Source organism: Thermobia domestica, chromosome 1 (genome assembly GCF_964235325.1).
Source record: "Thermobia domestica chromosome 1, izTheDome1.hap1.1, whole genome shotgun sequence".
In the NCBI taxonomy this organism is placed as follows: Eukaryota; Metazoa; Arthropoda; class Insecta; order Zygentoma; family Lepismatidae; genus Thermobia; species Thermobia domestica.
Genome location: NC_137454.1, coordinates 161,773,102 through 161,794,092, shown reverse-complemented (window position 1 = coordinate 161,794,092; position 20,991 = coordinate 161,773,102). Strand labels below are relative to the sequence as shown.

Genomic DNA, 20,991 nt, shown 5'->3' with positions numbered 1-20,991 from the left:
GTGAAGTTAGTGAATAAAAGACGTGACGGTCACTAGGTCTAGAAAGCTCCCGATATGCCGGTTATCCTCGCTAGGCTGGACGTAGTTCCACCAATCGCTAACAGATGGCGTGGAGCGATTCAGGCCCAGAAATTTGGGCTGCTACGCCAAGTAGTTTAGTTTTTTATAGGTATATTAGGTGTTTGCAAACACAAGCACGTTGTACATTACTATATATATATATAGGGTGAGCTTCAAAGATGTGCACATACTTCTGGAGGTGATTCGTGACATTCAAGAGAACTTTTGTCTTCTTTTCATGTCACGAATCACCTCCCGAAGTATGTGCACATCTTTCAGGTTCACCCAGTATATTATATATGGAATGCATAACAAGTTTCGTTTTTATATATACAATCAAAGAAGATATTAACAAACAAGTATGTTTCTATATTCTTTTAACATTATCTACTAAATTTTTAGTGCCTATTTGCCTGCCTATTTTCCAAGATTTTAGTGCCTAAACATCCAGTCTCTAATGATAATAATACAAAGTGGGAAATTAAGATGCAAAATGGGACTTTTTGCCTCTCGAGATGGGATTTTATAACATTTCAGGGTGGCATCACTGCCGACAATGGGCCCACATAGCTATTGGTGCAGGAGTCATGGCGCGAAGAGCTTGGGCAATTCATATGATGCAGCTCCGTGAAATGTCCCTCAACTCGAGCAAGTGCAGTCCTGGCTTGGTGGCACAGTGCATTGTCGTCCTGGATAATGCCGTCTCCGTGTGGGTAGAAGTGTTGCATTGTAGGGTGGACGTAATCCCTTAATACTTGCAGATACACAACGGATGTCAAACTGTGATCCATGCATACAAACGGCCCCAGTCCATGCCAACAGCAACAGAAGAAGCATCCCCAAACCATACAGCTGCCCTCACCTGCCAGTACAATACGCACCATGCACGAGGGATAAATAGCTTCGTGCTGTTAGCGCCACACAGTGTGTAATTTGTCTATCGAAATGTAAATATCAGGTGTTTATCTACATTATGAATAATCTACTTCAGTAGTAAAAATACAACAAATGTATGTTTTAATAAGATGATTTCTTTATAACCACGTTTATAATGTCATCTATATTCAAGAGATTTAGTTATATTTAATCTTAATCAGGTTCTTGAAAAAAATTGTCTGTATGATTTGAATTTCTACAAAGTTCCTCACCCTTTAGCCCAGACTAAAGCTGCAGAAGAAATTAGAGGTCAGTGATATTAGGAACTAACATTAGATTATTAACTTCAGTTCTAATTACCGGGAGAGTTTGTTGTTGTAGAGGTATGGAAAGCAGTCGCTGTAAATGCCGACAAAATTTGAAAGATATCACATAAAGTTAAGTCAGTTTCGTAGAATAGTACTGTGTATAATGGGATTTTGAAACAATAGTTGAAATTGAAGTGAGAAACGTTTTAAAATCATAAATAAATAAATAAGACTGGAAGAAGGCGATTTCAGCCTCTACTCGGTCCAAAGTAATCTCTTAGATAGGAAATTACTACTGCTGGTACCTCCTGCCTTCTAATTTTAGGTAAATTTCCCATTTAGGTAGATGCCGGAATGGATTTCTTATTGGAAAATAAATTACGAACAGTGGCGGATCCACAAAATTAGTTTCAGAGGGGCTTCACTCAGAAAAGCTTAGTTTTTTTTTTTTTTTTTTAAGAAATCAATACATTTTTAGGGGGGAGGCTTGAAGCTTACACGCATAGGAATGACTAACATTACATTTTTAAAAGAAAAAAGAAACCATGCAATTTGGGTCTGCTCCAGCCTGAAAGTCCTGTACATATTCCACTGATTACGTTTGGGATGATATTCTTGGACATAAAGAGCAACCAAGGCAAATCAGTTCACGGGGAATTTTTTTCTGTTCCTGAGTTGCATTTTTATGGGGCATAGGCTATGCTAACCTGAAAATACATAATTTCCTTTCAGGGACGGATCCAGGAGGGGCAATCGGGCCGATCAGTCCCCCAGAAGGAGAAACTTTCTTATTTTATATGTAAATAAAACTCATCCCATAGTTTGGAGCTCTTGTAACTCTAAGTAGCAGTATTATAACCCATTGCTCCTCCCCAAGAAGTCTGTCCTGGATCCGCCCCTGTTTCCTTTACAAATATCGATAATCCATACTAAGTACTGGTACGTACCAGTACCATTATTTCAATATCAATATTTGTGAACTGCATGCAGTTTTGTGTAGGAAGTGAAATTTATAAATACTGAAGCGAAAATATTGCACAGAAACATTATGTTCGTATGTTGAACATACTTTTTTGTGTGTTGTGCAAAGTGTCCCCACCTAGGGGGTTACTTTGCACCAAAGTTTATATTTAAATAACTATGGTCATGCTGAATGTTTACTGATACACTTTGTAAGTTACATGCAATTTCCTTTAAAATTCCTTAATTCTGGTGCAAAGTAACCTTGTCTTACGGTATATTTTTTTAAATGCAGATTTTAGCTGGAATATGAACTTCAAATTGCAGGATTATTGCAATATAAATACTACGCCTATTTTAATGTTTTTCTAATGAAGTGCAGTAACATGTTTGTTTCTTCTTCCCTCATATCGATATGTTGTAAAATTAGGGGCGTATATTTTTCGTGCATGTGGTGAAAGTTGAATGTACTCATTGTACTGTAGGAATTATTTTCAATATGAATTAAACAAAGTATGGATATTGAGGTGTTTTCTCAGAGCGAACAGAGACGGAATCAGTATTTCCGTCTTTTCCTGACGTACAGCGCCATGCGGTGAAACTTGCAAGCAGTTCGATTTCAGCTTGCAACAGCGATTGTCAAGGCCGCTTACAGCGATGCAGAAAAAAAACTAAAGCTGTGAATTTCGGAGGGCATGGAGTTAGTATCAATGTCTACCGGGCTTAACTATCATCTGACTGATTCGATAAAATTGCTTTATGGATTCCTAAAGCAAAGCTGGTAATCTTACCAACGACGTTACCTTGTCATCAAATTTTGGTTGCCCTAACGCCTGAAGACCCGGAAGCTATACCGTTAGACTATACAGTGTTTAAGTCTTATCTTGGCCTGTATGATAATATTGTGGTCCTGAGCATAGGCGGAACTAGAAATTGTCTGCTGGGGGCACTGGGGCAGACCTTTTGGTCGGTCTCGGAGGTCTTGGTAGGTGGCCATCTTATAGGTTTCATTTTTATTTTTTGTCAAAAAGTTGGGGGGCAATGCCCCCCCATAACTCCGCCCATGGTCCTGAGGTGCCATTCTCTCTCTCTCTCTCTAACACACACTCACACAGACACTCATGTGGCTTCATTCAAATAATAATTTAACAACCGGTTCTATGATTACAGTAAGTTGACATTATTACTATTATACTGCTGTCCTGATTTCGATTCACGGTGGAAGCTTACGAAGTTCTGATCCCATTTTAAGGCGTAGGTCCACGCAGTTTTGAATTCAATCATTTTTACCCGGAAGGAAATGTGAACTCTTCGGAGGGAGGGGAGTGTTCTGCATTTTTGCAAGAAAGCAGCATATTTAACAATTCCATTCACATGCACATCTTACCTAATATTGAGAACACTAGCGTGCGCAGGACATTGGGAATGTGGGTGCCAGATCTAAAGTACCACCATATGGAATGTTGTCCTCCACCCCCTTTCCCCTAAGAAAAGATAGCGTCATTGCACCTGATGCTGCGTCGGCGACGCACGGTACACGGAAAATAATATTTTGCACGTAATCTCTTCTCAGTTTGTAATAATTCTACATAAAAAGGTTTGTCTAATGGGGGTGCCAAGGCACCCATGGCACCTACGTTGCGCACGCCTGTGATTGAGACTAACTGTGGATAAATATTCAATGTAAAATTCTATTTAAAAAAAAAAGCAATCGTTTATCTAAAACATTAAATAATTATAAAAATTGGCAAAAAAATAGACTAAACTTTAATTAATTGCTATTTATAGTAGTTATTTTTTATTATTTCGTATTTACAGTAGTTACTGTTTGTTATTAATGTAGATGTTTGGTAAAAGAAGATTTAAAATAACTGAAATATTTTAATTGTCCTAAAACAAACATACATAGAAATATTTTAACAAAAAGTTCTCATTCTTTCTCACACTTCTGATTCTAAATCAAGTACCTATATTCGCCTTTGGCTTCTTTGCTGCATACACATCAATAATTTTGTTTACGAAATCTTCAATAGATCTTCGTCACCTTCAATGGCAATCTTTCACTGATATACTACTATTCTATTGATAAAATCCATATAAATCTCAAATCCAAAGGGGAACAACTATTCCTCCTTGATCCCTCTAAATGACGACCTCTGAATCTCACCCTCTAACTGACTTCAATTTAGTTAAAGAAAAGTGTATTTATTTTAACAATCGTAAAACACACTTGTCTGTTACTTCCGATGCGAAAAATGGGATTTAGGTCGCTCTATTTCAAATAATGCAAGAACAGATCATTTTCAAGAACTGAAGTCTGCTGATCGAAGGATCTTCCCTATCTTTCCTTTCCTATCTCAATCTGTGCTAGTGCTACCTACAACAGGGCCGGCGCGAGAGGGGGTCAAGCTGCCACCACCCAGGACGGCAAGTCTAATGGGCGGCAAAATTCGAAAAAGAAAAGAACACTATCAAAATATCATGTTTCATAATAGGCCCATATGGGAAAATAAAATTGTGTTTACCTGAGAATGTAATTGAACTTACTTCACTCACATTCAGTAAAATACTCACTCAGGAAATTCTGTGTATTCTCCCTCATTTTATTTTCTGTATGCCGAATTGATGCTCTGATCCACTTATATCAAATAGAGGAGGGATATATCTTACTTCAAATAAATAACAAAATAGAACAGATGGAATGGTCGCCCACGATGCTCTGTGTATAGCACACCAGCTGCGTGACTTTACTTTGCTCACTCGTTATCTAGTATGACTTTTTTACACCACATGAACATAGTATGCAAAAGTCTTCAAAGCATTTGTTCTCATGTGTTGAATTCAGTCGGGTTTCTTGAAAATATATCTGAGTACTTTGAGAGGAAGGCAGGGGCGTGTAGTGCATATTACTGCTGTTACCGGCGGTAACGGTAAAATAATTACAATTTTCTGTCGGAAAGTATTTACATTTTTTCTTTTTCTTTTCTTCTTTTTGCATTTTGGACAGCCTATGCCGCATTTACAATATAAATGAACACAATATGCGAAATCAAATAGGAACATATAGTTGTTAATATCATAGCTTTCACAGGTAACGCGAACCCTGATAGCGGTCATTCTCTCCAGAAGCACCCTTCAGTGTGCCAGCCAGAATCGACGAAAACGAGGAACAAGCTTTTGAAAACGTGTTTGAGTAATCAGAATTAAGGAAAAGGAACCCAAAAGGCAACTGAGTACAGGGATTCAGAGGGACACATGAGTCCTTGTAATCAAAGTAACGAAGTAGTCGTTACTTTTTATGATTCCTTTAACTCAACGAATCCAAAGGAATCGAATACCAGAAAGGAATCAGAATTCCCATCACTACTGGCTACTCCGTACTGCGTGCGTCATATTGCTGACGCGAAACTAGCGCCTCTGGTGGCGACTGCAAATTGCTACCATAAGGATGAAACAGCCTTCTGTACAATCTGAGACAAATGTACCGTAAGTAATAGGTATTTCATAGTAACAGAGTTGAACACCTGCTACTGCAAGACTATATGTTCCGAAATGCGTTATTTATTTGTTAACATATATATCTTCACCCAACATTATACTATGTTAATATCTTATCTTTGAATATAAATAATACAGCAACAGAAAATAAGAATTTATTTTATACGATATTTTAACAAATTTAATATAGGTTTACTTAGATTCAAAATGAAGTTTCTCATTGACTGTTAATTCGAGCTTACGAGATTTTTTTTAAAAAAATATTTATTGAGAGTTTATTGCTGCTTAAATGGTATTAATAGAAAAATTTAGATGATAGTTGTCTTGTGCCTGAAAGAGCAAAGATATTGACAATCTCTAAAGAGCGTCATTAAATATATAGAAATGCCTATCAATGTAATACATTGTGCGATATGGAAACTGTTTCAAGAGCAAGGGGGAATAGTAACGATAATTAAAGAGAAGTAGAGATGTTTTCCGCGCTCTTTCCAATTCGAGCACCTATTATTATCTTAGGATTTATGCTAATTAAGTTGAATATATTTTGTTTTTAATTTAGTATAGAATACTTTCGATTCAAAAATGTCCACGTCTAGCTGCTAGCCTATTTGTTGAATTTGCAGATTGATGTGTTGAAAAACTACTGTCCAATTGTCTTCAGTGCTGTCTGAGTGTCATAGTGTTAGTTAGTAAGTATGGCAATAATTCAGAAAAACCCTAACTATCCTCGGACTGTCCTATACTGAAAGCATCACGAAACTAATATTTTGGTGTGTGTTCGTTTGCAGGAAAAAGTAAAATAATACGTGAAGAAAGATCAACACCACATTTAAACAATTTAAAATAAAAAAACGACTTGGGGTTATGAACGTAATTTTACCGCACAATGGCATGTTCAATACCCATGGTTGTGTGCGTATGTAAAGATAATAAAATTTTACTCTATATTATTCCTTTTTTTTGGTAGTGACAAAAATACATGGCATTCTCATGGCGTCGATCATAGAAAACTTTTGAGTCATGTGAATTCGTTATGAAAATTCCAAACAATACATTGTATCTACAAGGTATGTGTTTCTTGACTACATTCGGGAAAACAAGAATTGACTAATCCATAATGGAAAACACAGTCAAATGGGGTTCTGAAACCAGAGTTTGTGCAGCTGGATATAATTAAAACCTTCAAAGTTTTAATTTCAATTTCCTATTTCATCTGTTTTCTGTTGCTTTATCAAGTTTAGAAATATTGTTCAATATGTTACAGAAGAAAATTGATAATGTAGGTTATTGCGAAAAGAAAATGGATGATTTTGAAGAATATGTAAGATCATTGAGAGACAGTTTCGACTGTATTTGGCAGAAAATGGAAAGTATTTGAGAAACCTGAAGAACCACACTGTTTAAAATATCAAGTTCAAATGAAGGAAAAAAATCGTTCCCAATGCCGATATTTTGAAATTGTTGGTTCGCTGAAAGAAAAAAGTGAGCACTAAATTTTTTAATATTGGAAATGAAATGAAATCTTTCCACGATTATGCTGGCTAGGCTAAAGGAGAGGGTGATGGTGGGAAATGAATGAAATGGTGGAATGAAGAAAGTGGGAGAACCCCGAGGAAACCCACTCACACGGTGTTTGTCCACCACATGGTTTACTTGGCCGGAGCATGGTTTGAACCCAGGACCCATGCACCAGAGGTGAACGCTCTACCACTGAGCCACCGCGGCCCCCTTTTCTGATATTGAGAAACTCGTTATTCGTAGTATCAACAACCGGTAACAATCATCAAAGTGCCACGTCACGCCACTGAGACGAGTAGAAATGATGCAAACTTTCAATCTTACTTAGTTGATGTGATAAAGTTGGCATCAGCATTAGATATGAATGATCCATGGATAGGTAATACAGTGCAAGCTCGAAGTCGAAAGAGGAAGAGAGAGTTTCAGTATGAATCAGAGGATGAAGCTATTGAAGATCCACAAATAAGATACAAGATCGATTTTTATTACAAAGTTCTATACGAGATTGTATTAGATTTAAGAGAAAGATTTGAGCAGCTTAAACATCACAGCAAGTATCTCGATTTTCTTCACGATATACGTAATTTTAAAGATATGGCACCTAAACTTTTGTCTGAAAAGTGTACTAAACTTGCCAGCATTTTAATACATGAAAAATCGAAAGATATTAACCCCAGTGATTTGAAAGACGAACTGAAAGTGTTATCTGCTATAATTAAGCCCAAAAGTTCCCAAAAGAGACTTGAAAATTAAGGTACATGACTTTGTTCCCAATGTCAGTGTTGCACTTAGGATTTTGTTAACCTTACCGCTAACAGTGGCAAGTGGAGAAAGAAGTTTTTCGAAACTTAAGCTTATTAAAAAATTATCTACGTTCTTCCATGTCTGAAACACGCTTGAGTAGTTTAGCGATGATATAAATAAAACACGAATTGGTTGAAACATTGGACTACGCGAATGTGATAAAGGAATTTACTCATATGAGAAAAGAATCAATTAAGATATGTTAAATTTATGTATCGCTTAGGCTAATCACTTAGTTTTGTCATAATATGCGATTCACTATATTATCTTCATGCTCCTTACTCTATTGGAAACATTTTTTGATATAAAATAACGCTTCAAAATTAAAATTCTCAGTCGTGACTAAAGCATATTTTTAATTTTATTTTCTGTATACGCTACTGTATGTCACAGATATATAGCAAAATCGAGTATACTGAATATTTGCTATGTATGGAATGGTTTAAATATTAAGCAAGCATTCAAAAGAGTTAGTTCCTTTTTTTTTTTTTTTTTCATTTCATACCTATTTCTAATGGGGCATGTTACTTCTTCGTGACACTTGAACGCGACTTCTGTCAGAATAAGGTTTGCGGATTAAAGGGGCGGCAAAATTGCTAGCGACGGCCCTGCCTACTAATATATAATATAGGGCGAGAGTTAGTACCTACTAAAATACAAACCTTTCATCAACAGTTAAGAATTTCATGTTGTGCCAAACTCGCTCATAGCGTTAAAACACACAGGTTCTATTGACTATTTGGTATTCTATCTTAGATGTTACATTTTAATTAATTAGGGGGTATATACAGAATGGGCTTGTGTCATTTATAGTATGTTTATTGAGAGATCGGATTTCGTTTGTAATTGCACGGAAAGAAAAGCAAATAATGGGGTGAAGTGATTTCTACATTTTGTGATTGAAATTTTGAGAGTTTCCAAGAATATCCCAGACCTGATGTGTGAATACCACGACATCAGGAACATCATATGACAGCGGTTTGCAACAACGAACCCAAATTTTGAGTTTCGCTAGGGTTGCCAACTGGCCGGTTTTTGACCTGCCTGCCCGGAAATATTGCTGTTATTTTGATTAAAGCCGATGAACAGTACAAACTTCTTACCAGACCCTTTATGACCAGTTTTTTTCAAATTTGTATCTAGTTCGAAGCAAGCGAATCATCTAGTTCGAAGTATAGATTTAAAAAGTAACTTTCATTGTGTAAATCCAAAACTGTCACCTTTCACCATCTATAAACGATTAATATATTTTGTTCATCAGTTTAGATAATTTTAAAAAGATGACAGGGACTGTATCAGGGAAAATTTGAAATTTACTTGTAAGGAATTTTATACATTTATTGGGAGTGAAAAAGAACTTCTTAAAGCAATTTCCTGTAGCTGAATGGGCAGAGACAATCACAGAAGAGTCAAGGTGGAGGTCGCCCCCTTGCTGTTCATGTCTGCCTTCCTACTGGCCAAAGAAAAAAGCTATTTCCCAAAATTTTTCATCTCTCAGTTTGGACACTCAAGTAATTCGTATTTAATTTCCTGTAGTTGAAGTATAAATTGAAAAAATAAATTTAACTTTCCAAATCCAAAATTGTCACGTAAAGATTAATATAGGCCCTACTTTGTTCATCTGTTTCGATAATTTTAAAGAAGTGGCATTTACTTGTAAATACCTTAAAATGATCAATGCCAATTTCAGTTTCTCATTTATAGCACAATGTATTTATTAAGCTTATTAGTGAATGTACTAAGGATACGCAGAATACAGATACTAATGCAGTTTTGTTCACGATAGTACATTTCCTTCTCATGGAACAAGATACTTCTCACTTAGACCTATATCATAGGGAATTTTTGAGGGGGTTCCGGTTTCTTTATTTTCCAGAGTTGGCAACCCTATTTCCGACAGAAACTTAAACATGTTACTGAAACCAACTAAATCTGCATAACGGCAGAACCAAATTTCTATTGATTTTCCATGCAATACCGACATCTGATTACGTTATAGTTGTGACATCTGAGAACTGAAACGTTTATATATATCAAAATCCAAATATTTTAATGCGCTCCTCCAGAGAATTGAATCTGGAAACACGTGTACCAAAGGCGCACGCACTAGCCTCTATGACAACGGAATAGGCTGCTATTAATATTATTAATAATAATGAAATCAAAGAGTGAGTATGCTACAACTTATGTCAATAGTTTTCATCATCAGTTAGCTCTTATTTCTTTTACTTACATGACTTTTTCACCACATTCCTCAGCAACAAATACAAAACTACGTTCTTCCGTAAAGCACATTTGTTAGCACACACAATTAAAACACACACTTACACTCACATGAGTCACTATGCCGCGTTGCTTCGATCGCTGTCATTCGTCAAGGCCAGCAGAATAGTAAGATCGCTATATTAGTTCACAGCAGTCAGTGTATCCAGCATTGTGTATTTAAAAGTTGCGGTAAATAAATTCATGAAAACTTGTTATAAAGCATTTAAATACTTTTGCACTACTCATTGAACAATGTAAAATACGATAAAACAAATTTTAGTTTCACACATAATCACTGCTGTAATTGTTTGATTCTCACTTTCGAGAAGTTTAAGACCAAAAAAAAAAAGTCTCCTTTCATTGCTAAGTGGCTAATGTACAGTATGTGGTCCCGAACTCGATTCTCCATGGGCAGAGACAATCACAGAAGAGTCAAGGTGGAGGTCGCCCCCTTGGTGTTTATGTCTGCCTTCCTACTGGACTCCATACATGTTATACTATTTGTTCTTTTCGGTAAACCAAAGAAAAAAAAAGCTATTTCCCAAAATTTTTCATCTCTCAGTTTGGATACTCAAGTAATTCGTATTATCACTGCCGGTGAGGCCCCTTACCCAGGATTATCAAATTCTGTACAACTAAAAGAAGGATAACGACCTCATTCCAAGGATTGTTATTTGAAACAGAACAGGGGGCACAGTAGCTCAGTAAAGCGTTCACCTCTGGTGCGTGGGGTCCCTGGTTCTGTCTCAGCTTGCGCCAACTGGGCTTTGTGGTGGATATTCATTGTCTTCATGGGTTTTCTCGTTTCCTCCTATATTTTCCATTCCACCATTGCATTCATTTTTCTCATCACGATCCTTTTTAGCCTAGTCGGCATAATCGTGAGACGTAAACCTGAAAAATTTCATTTCATTTCATTTGAAACAGAACGCTCTAAGCAAGAAATTAGCATGGTCACATGCTCCGTCATAAACTCAATTGAGTGCAAAAATACGGTACTGAAAGATAAAAAAAAAAAAGCAAAGTCGTATGAGTTCATCAGCAGTCCAAACCAGTGAGGACGCCAGAGGGAGGGCAAGGGGCGAGCGCCCCCCTGATGGCTACTCCTGTCCCCCTGACTGCCATCCAGACTGCCCCCCCCCAGACTTCTACAATCATAAAACATTCTACATGTGGTATTTGATATCAGTATCATAACCAATCTCATTGTCAGATCGTACTATCTATGCATTTACTATGTGGCAGATTAGTTCTCAATTTCTTCTTTAAGCGTCTGGGTATGCACGCATATCTGTTTACTAATTTAGCGCCTTTTCCGGTAAATTTTAGTTATAGTTCTTTCTTATGAATTTTAGTTATTGTGCCTAGCGAACAATAGAAGATTTGGTCGACTTGTTTTCTTCTCATTGGATCAACTTCGATTAGAAACAAAAGAAAGGTAAAACCAATAACTTGTTTGTATTTATCTAAAAAACGAAATGAAATGAAATCTTTGAGTTTTACGTCCCACGGTTACGCCGAGTAGGCTAAAGGAGACGGTGATTATGAGAAATGAATGAAATGGTGGAATGAATCGGCTTTCAATACTCAGAGGATGGGCTTATAACAGCTTAATTTGCGACTACCAGGGCTTAATTTTTAGAAAAAAAAAAGAGTTGTGTTTTCCCTTCCTGAAATAAATATATGGAATTAAATTGATTATTTATTTAGCTCCCAATAAAACGTCTTGTCAGAGTGCTGATCTTTAGTTAGTAATTGTGCTCCCTTACTTATTTTGTTTCAAAGTACTGACGTGACGTCTACCATATTGACTAGAAATGTATGAGGAGCTGCTGAAAAAATCGTAGCCCAACCCAGAAGGAATGCACGTGGAATGGTGAAGTTTTACTTCTACACTTCCCCCGAGAGTCAATATACTACCTTGTACAGTCCTCCAGTATTTGCAGAGAAGTTTAAAAAATCTGGAGACTTCCTCACACCACTGTTCGAAGCACTACCCTTATGGAATCTAAAATGGCGTTCGTTCAAGTGTTATTTAAGTTTGGGAAATAAGTACAGGCAATAGTTAGACAAAGCTAAGGATGATTATCTAGACATTGAAATCCTAGATTATGCAATGCCTATTGTGTTCGCAGGGATTTGATGGACAGGTGTATTCTCCTGAAGGAACAGAATTCCCTTCTTTTCATTTTCCGCGGTGTTGAACTTCGAATTTTTCTTCCAGTTTTCTGAGTAATGGAGGGACTCTGAATTAAATATCTGACCGTTGTGGTGATAGTCTATGAGTAGATCTACGACTGCATAATTATCCCAGAGGAATGTTGCAAACAGTTTCTTAACCTACTTCTGTGTCTTGAACTTCTTGGGGCGAAGGAGAAATGAGTGCTACTACTCCATTGACTGTTGTTTCGTTTCAGGATCATAGTGATACAACCATATTTCGTCCGTGGTTACTATTCGTGAGTGAAATGATCTGCATTACAGTCAAATTGGAAGAAGACTTCTCTTAATGCCGTCACTCTTTTATTCTCCTGACAGATTTTTTGGGAACCCATTAAGTCAAGAACTTGCGCATACCCAAGCCATTCTGAATTATGCTACCGACGCGTTCCAAAGAAATGTCCACAATCTCCGACACCAGTTTTGCTGAGACGGTAAAAACTGGGGAAGGGGCTTGCAGCCAGACCTCAGGCTATAATAAGTATATCGTGAGTTCACTATACACTTTAAGAAGTATATAAATAATAGCTTAAATTATTTTTGTCACTCAAAAACTGGGGTGACCTAGGCCCCGCGACTCCGGGCTATATCCACCACTGGCTGAAATGCTGCAATTTTCAAGAATATTGTCACAAATTGCATCCATGATTTCGGGAACAGTCACTACTTTTAGTCATCCTGGATGTAAAGCATAATTTGTTGAGAAATCGCGTTTAAACTAAGCCACTCACTTCTTCACCACTGTATATAACGGAGAAGAATCCCGTAGTGTTTCGCTGATTTCCTCATGAATTTACTTCCGTGCCTATCCTTGGTGGAACAAAAATGTTATAATAGTTGTGATATGGATGTTCGTGAAATTCGCAGTTTGGGGACACATAATCACTTCAGAGGCCTGAGAAAGCAGTAAGAATTTCATTATTAATATGAAAATTTGTGTTTGTACTTACAGAGATATGTTTTTCAAAACTACAGTTTCATCTTTCTACCTAGCACCTATACACTCCTTCTGGGTTGGACTATGAGATTTTCAGCAGCCCCTAAAAATTTTGAAAGTTTCACAGACTGTAGATACTATCTAGATGCAAATGTGCATTTTTTCAAAACTATCGATTAGTATTTTCTTTATTTTTTTTTGCGTGTTGAAAATTTCAAAAAATTGTAGAATAAATGGGGGGGGGCACGTTCCTGATTTTTTGGTTAAAAAGTTTGTTGTACCCTTATGTACAACATATATTTTTTTTCGGGGCCTGAAAGTGATGGCAACATTGTCAAAAAGAAATAAAACTGAAACCAAACATGTTTTTCGCACAGTTTTCCCACCATTTTAGGGCCCTCAGGGTGAAAGCCTCTTCAAACAATTCTTTCTCAAAGTTAATACTTTTCCTTTCTCTTGCGTCCCTTCTGCTTGTGTCCTTCTTTGGCTGCTTCGATTCTGTCCATTTCGGAATAAAAACACCAACTATATCTCTGTTACAGTGCTTAAACTTCTACCGACTCTTGTAAAGTTAAAACCTCGCGTCGGTTCCTTGTATCTATCAGTGCTTCCCTCAGTAGTCGCACAGAGTGGCGCTCTCTACCGGTAGCGCTCTCTACCGCGAGCTGTGTGTAACTTTGTTGTGCAAGAGTATGGTGAAATGGAGGCACTGTTCCGGAGATCTTTTTGTTTAGAAATGAACACAATCGAAGCAGCCGAAAAACGACAGAAGCAGAAGGGACGCAAGAGAAAGGAAAATTGTGAACTTTGGTAAAGGATTGTTTGAAGGGGGTCCTCACTTTGAGGTCCTAAAATGGTGGAAAAACTGTGCGAAAAATACGTTTTTTTCACTTTTATTTCTTTTTGACAATGTTGCCATCACTTTCAGACCCCGAAAAAAAATATATGTTTTACATAAGGGTATATCAAATTTTTTAACCAAAAAATCAGGAACGTGTCCCCCCAAAAATATTTCTACAATTTTTTGAAATTTTCAACACGTAAAAAATAAAAAAACCGGTACTAATCGATAGTTTTGAAAAATTGCACATTTGCATCTAGATAGTATCTACAATCTGTGAAACTTTCAAAATTTTTGGACCACCCCCACCAAAATTTTAAAATGTTCAATTTTGAGCATGTATGACACGATAATTCGGAAAGGGGAGGGGGTAGGGGGTCAATTTTTTTGAGGTAGTTTTAGGTCAAGGGTAACCTTTTTGGCAAATAGCGACCCATTTTGGATCAAGGGCCGATATCACTATCTTACCAGGAAAGAACCTTTATTCCTTCGTTTATTTGAGTAGTACAAAATGATATAAAATTCTAAGTTAGTTAAAATGGGTATTTTTCGCTTTTTTCTAGGTTAGTACAAATTTATTCCTTCTTTTATTTTAGTACAAAATGATATAAAATTCTGAGTTAGTTAAAATAGCATTTCTCGTTGGTACAAAATTGAATAGGTCACTCAAATTTATCCCTTCGTTTGTTTAAATAGTACATGATATTAAATTCTCATCTAGTTAAAATGGCATATATTTGCTTTCTTTCTCGTTAGTACAAAAGTAAATAGGCCACTCGAATTTATTCATTCTTCACTTTTTCTACTTGGTACAAAACTGAGTAGGACACACAAATTTATCCGATGCTCCGTTTACGAGTTATTCGGGTTTAAATATTTGACCTATGATCTCGATGGTAAGTACTTTTGGGACATGTAGTAGTTGATAACTTATTACTAAATGTGGAAACACCACCTCAATACATTGCCCCTTTTACGAGTTATTCGGGTTTAAATATTTGACCTTTGACCACGAAGGTTAGTACTTTTGGGATATGTAGTAGTTGATGACCTATTGCTAAATGTGGAAACACCATCTCAATATGTGGCTCCATTTACGAGTTATTCGGGTTTAAATATTTAACCTTTGACCTCCATGGTTAGTACTTCAGAGACATATAGTGCTTGATGACCTATTACCAAATGTGGAAACAGCACCTCAATATGTGGCTCCGTTTACAAGTTATTCGGGTTTAAATATTTTACCTTTGACCTCTATGGTCAGTACTTTTCAGACATGTAGTAGTTGATGACCTATTACTAAATGTGGAAATAGCACCTCTATACGTTGCTCTATTTACGATTTATTTGGGTTTACATTTTTGACTTTTGACCTTGATGGTCAGTACTTTTGGAACATGCAGTACTAGATGAATGTTTGTGTAATTTCTGCTATGTTACTTAGGGGTTAATAAAAGGGAACGAGTACACTCCTGCTATTGGTTCATATTCTCTGCTGTATTAAATAGAGGTTGTAATCTGTACTATGTTAAATAGTGATTTAAAAAATAGGACATATTCTTTTATACATAGGGGTTGCGAAAATAGGTGTTCGTAGTCTCTGTGTAATTTCTGATTGGATTATGTGTTATAGTCTTATGTAGTTTCTCCTATGTTAAATAGGAGTTGAAAAAAGTTGTCATAAAAGAGAACGAATACACCCCCATTATTCTCTGTTATGTTAGTGGTCTTTACTATGTTTCATAGGAGTGCGTTCGTAGTCTCTGTACTCATAGTCTTATGTAATTTTTGCTATGTTAAAATATGGGTGGAAAAATAAGCCAAACTCTTATTAGGTCTGCTATGTTACATAGGGGTTGGAAAATGTGGTCATAGTCTTATGTAACTTTGCTATATTAAAATAGGGATGGAAAAATAAGCCACTGCTATGTTATATAGGGTTTGGAAAATAAGTCATACTCTTTTATCAGCTCTGCTATGTTAAAAAATGCTTGTAGCCTTTCTTGTGTAATATCTGCGATGTTATATAGGGGTTGAAAAAAGTGCTCATAAAAGGGAACGAATACACCCCCAAAAAGTGCTCATAAAAGGGAACGAATACACCCCTGAAATGGGGTCGTAAAAGAAAACGAGTTTTCGAGATGTTCGATTTTCCATGGTTGGATGGTACGTGGGTCATGGCGTATCGTGCGACAGTGGACTATCGATAATGGCGCCGATTTCTCTGTAAATTTGGAGGGGTCCATTCAGATGCAATGAGGATTTTAAGACAAATTGCATTCAAATTATGCCAAATATTGTATATTCGTAAATACAATGCGGGGCCCACATGAGCTTTGGGGGGCCCGGGCCCCCTCGGCTCCCCAGGATCGGCGCCCTTGACTATCAATTACTTCGGATCATGCGGGACCCGAATTGTTCTCTTATGTTCCAGATCGATCATTTTAACACTACTAGCGAAAATATTCCTTTGTCCTGAAACTCGGGGTTTGGAAGCAGGAGAGATACTTATAATCAAATAACAATACCGATTTCATAAGCGCCGAAGTTGACCAAATCGATTTTTGACCGCTTTCTTCCCCAGTTTCCGACCACTGTTCGCCGTACCGCTACATATCGCCAGAAATAAAACACTATATATATATATATATCATTGAAGGTATCCTTTGCCTTCTTTAAAATAGGAATTTTTAAAAAGGCAGAGACACGGTCCCCAAGGAATTGATACACCACGTTTCATCTTTCTAAGTTGAGAAAATCATGACATATTCAATTTTTCACATACATTTTGAACCTCCTACTAACCCCTTATAATCACGAATGGATTAAGGACGGAGCCAATGGAGCCAAGGATCTGGGGCCTCAAAAATCCCTCTCTTTAATACTAAAATATAGCAATCAAGTTATTATATTATAGGCTTCAGACCCTGCTATTTTTCCCCGTTCGCTTCGCTCCATGTATCGCTAGAATTAAGTCTTCTTCCACTAGTATCTTCACGATACTTATTTTGTGAGGTTGACCATTTGGTTTATAGGCCTATTTGGCATTTGTGTGTTACACTGCAGTATATATGAGCATTTAACTGTTAATAATGACTGTAATTAAACTAATTATTGTAAGCTTGGAGCACATTAAAATATTACAGCATATTCCTCGGTGTTTCGGTAAGTCTATGAGGCTGTGGCAGGCAGCAAACAAAATTTATGCGATGTAACTATTCGTATTAAGGCCCCTTGAAATAGTCAGCTCCAGGGCCCCAAAATCATTAACCCGCGCCTGCTTATAATAAACATTTTAATTAATGAACATGATTTACAAAAAGAAAACTAACCTAGCCAAGTAGTGACGATGTCAGGTTTAATTTCTTGGGAGATACAAAGACATTTTTGGGGTGGTAGTTTTTTTTTCGGTATATTGAAAATAATAGTTTTATATTACTTAACCTACCGCTTATTGCTAGAATGACTATCAGTTTTGTGTTATAGGCCTGTATTGAAAGCGCCGTGTTTAGTTTCGAAATTCATTTGTGGTAAGTCACTAAGTACTAGGCAGCGATGAACTAAAAAAATTAAATGAAATCTTTGAGTTTTACGTCCCTCGTTATGCCGGTTAGGCTAAAGGAGACGGTGATGATGAATAACGAATGAAACGGTGGAATGAAGAAAGTGGGAGAACCCCGAGAAAACCCACGCACACGATGTTTGTCCACCACAAAGTTCACTTGGCGGGGGCTGGGATCGAACCCAGTACCACTAGCACCAGAGGTGAATGCTCTACCACTGAGCCACCGCCGGCGATGAATTGTCTAATGTCGAGGATGAAGAGAGTATTTTTCTTAAACTATGGACTATTTATATAAAATATATACAGTTTATATATTTACTAGCATATAGGCCTATTTGTTTAACCCGTCGTTTATATTAGTTTATAGTTTTTTTTTTTTTTTAAGTTCGGTAATGTTACTTGTATTTTAACATTTCATGGGGCCAATTTCTTCTTGCATTTTTTTTTTAAATCCTTGAAATGTGGTGATTATACTATGTAGATGGAAACAATGTTGAAATGGAATTGAATGTTACCTTTCGGGAAATTCCCGTCTGCTATGAAATCGATACAAACTCAGGAAACTGCAGTGACAAAGTGGCCGAAACTAGACATTCACTCGTCTCCCCCCCCCCACCCCCCTCAACACGAAGGAACAAAAATAGAAAATTATATGAACGATTGACGAGGCAGTGAGGCAATATATGTAGTATATGGATGGCAAATTCCGTTGACTTCTCCACATGTTCGTGCGTCTATTGACTCGTTCGTTCAGTTCATTTCGTTTGCGGTCGTGAATATTAGACCTAACGAGTTTCCTAGTATTTCGTGCAGCGAATTGGAAATATGAGATGTTTAATATTTCTTATATAATTAGGCCTATGTTGCAGTGGTGTAAGCAGGTCCCACCCCCATAATGTAGGCCTATACAGGGTGTTTCAAAACAACACCGATAACGTTTGGGAGGTGACCCTGACATCAAGATAAGACAAAAAGTATATACCAACCTCGGTACACAAATGCTTCCTTTCGGAGTTAAAGGCTGCCGAAAACATGAAAAAATGAACTTTAAAGGTCCATAGCTCAAGAACTATGGGACCTACTGTAGTCGGGTCAAGACTTCACTTAAGAATTAGTATATGCCCTATCCAAATATCCATGTTTCAGAATCCTGCTGCACTTCCGCAACGATTTTTATAGAGGTAGTTGGTGAGTACTTCAAATTATATGCCCGTAGACAAACTCCCTCTTTAAAAATTGTTGCATAATCACCACAGGATTCTGAAACATGTGTTTTTGGATAGTGTACATATTAGTTCTTAAGAGAAGCCTTGACCCGACTACGGTAGGTCTCATAGTTTTAGAGCCTTTAAAGTTTATTTTTTCATGTTTTCGGCAACCTGTAACTCCGAAAGAAAGCATTTGTGCACCCAGGTTGGCCTATACTTGTTTTCTTATCTTGGTGTCATGAATCACCTCCCAAACGTTGTCGGTGGTGTTTTGAAACATCCTGTATATTATGTGCCATAGCGAAGGAGGGGCTAGAGTGGGCAGTGGCTATCTTCTGTTTTTTCTTGCCCATTCTAAAACTGATCGTTTTAGTTAAATTGATTCAAACTAGGGACTTAATTCTTGCAAGTTTATTTACAACATTAGATTAAATTTAACCATTTTACTTGTTTCTGCGTACAACGATATGTGTCTTGGTAGATGTATCAAACATCTCCCATTGTCCTTTTCCTGTTTCAAGAATTCCAAAACCAAGTGTTCAAGGGCGACTTTAGGATTCTAATTTTGGGTAGGTACACTCGCCCTCTCTCATACTGCACACAGTGCTCTTAAATAATGACTGGAGGAAATACTGATTGATTCTTTTACATATAGTTAAGGTGACCAAAATATTAACTTGCAAAAACGGAAAACATACAAATCGCACAGGGAGAGGAGGTAAGAGGTATAATATTCACACATAGCATTTTGAGCGGCAGCATTGTTTAGAAGTAATCTCATGACATACCTGGATTCTGGCCTCCCTCCCCCCCAGTTTTTACCTTCTAGATCCGCCACTGTTTTGAAGTTACAAAATACACACGTAAGGATGATACCATAGAATTTGATAATTAATATCCAACAATTGCCAGTTCCAGGCACGACCTAGAAATATCCAATATTGTTGATACCAAAATTAACTCTACACATAGTCATTTTAACGAAAGAGTGTAGAATTTGTTCTGATCACTTATATTTTGAATAACAATTATGGGAGCCTCTGAATTAACCATAATGCCGCAAAAATCAAGTAGCCTTCACCGTCTGCGTTTTGCTTTGCTTCGGAGGACCAAAGCTTAGATTATTTTGCATACATAATTGATGTTATTTACCTACTGTTAATATAAGCCCATGGTTCTTTTGCAATAAAAAAATGCATATATGTATTACCTTTTAGACGGCCTGGTCCTACCCATTAAAGCCACCTCTGTAAATGTCATATTATTGCATAGGACCAAGTGTGCTTTCAAAGAATAGCTACAATAATTGAATCGAAGTGCATAACCTTAACTAGGAATATATGTGTAATTAAAGTGTAGAAAACTGCTTAAAGTAAAAACTTGAAACTAAACAGTACATAGAATTTGTGACATAAGATAGCGCTTAGGAAGGATTTAACGGTAATTCTAGGGAAGAATGGGGATGGCAATTATTATAACGAGATGTTCATATCATGGAATCTCTCACAGTTTAAACAAGAGAAAAATTGGTATTTAGACTTTTCAAAACGAAGTTGACGGTGGGGCCTTGGCCGGGATTCCGGTCATGCGTGCCGACTACGTGGGTGCTCCGGGCACCAGCCAGCACCCACAAGATTTTTAGTTAAATAGAAACAAAATAAGTATTTCTCACTTGCCGTTAACAAAAATAATAAGCAATTAAAACATTGAGAAATGGAAGTTAAAAATTCTAACCTCTAAAACAAAATGGTTTGTTCCAAAACTGTTTGTGCAAAGGCAAGCAAACAACACACTCCCCCCTTCCTTGCCTATCTCTGGCCTAGTCAAAGGCAGTCCCCACAAAAAAAAAAAAAAAAAAAAAAAACGGAACTATATTGTGAATAGAATCGAGCACAGCCCTTTATGACTTTGTTCATACAATATTTTAACTA

At 37.0% G+C, this 20,991-nt stretch overlaps 1 protein-coding gene across 1 annotated transcript in view; it reads right to left on the bottom strand.

Annotated features, from left to right (window-relative positions):
• LOC145670136 (NFX1-type zinc finger-containing protein 1-like) overlaps positions 1-10,391 on the bottom strand; it is a 242,788-nt gene extending 232,397 nt beyond the window's left edge. Inside the window, exon 1 of the mRNA XM_081738515.1 lies at positions 10,258-10,391. The gene's annotated coding sequence lies outside the window, so the exon portion shown is untranslated. The remainder of the gene's footprint in view (positions 1-10,257) is intronic.
• Positions 10,392-20,991: the final 10,600 nt, after the last annotated feature.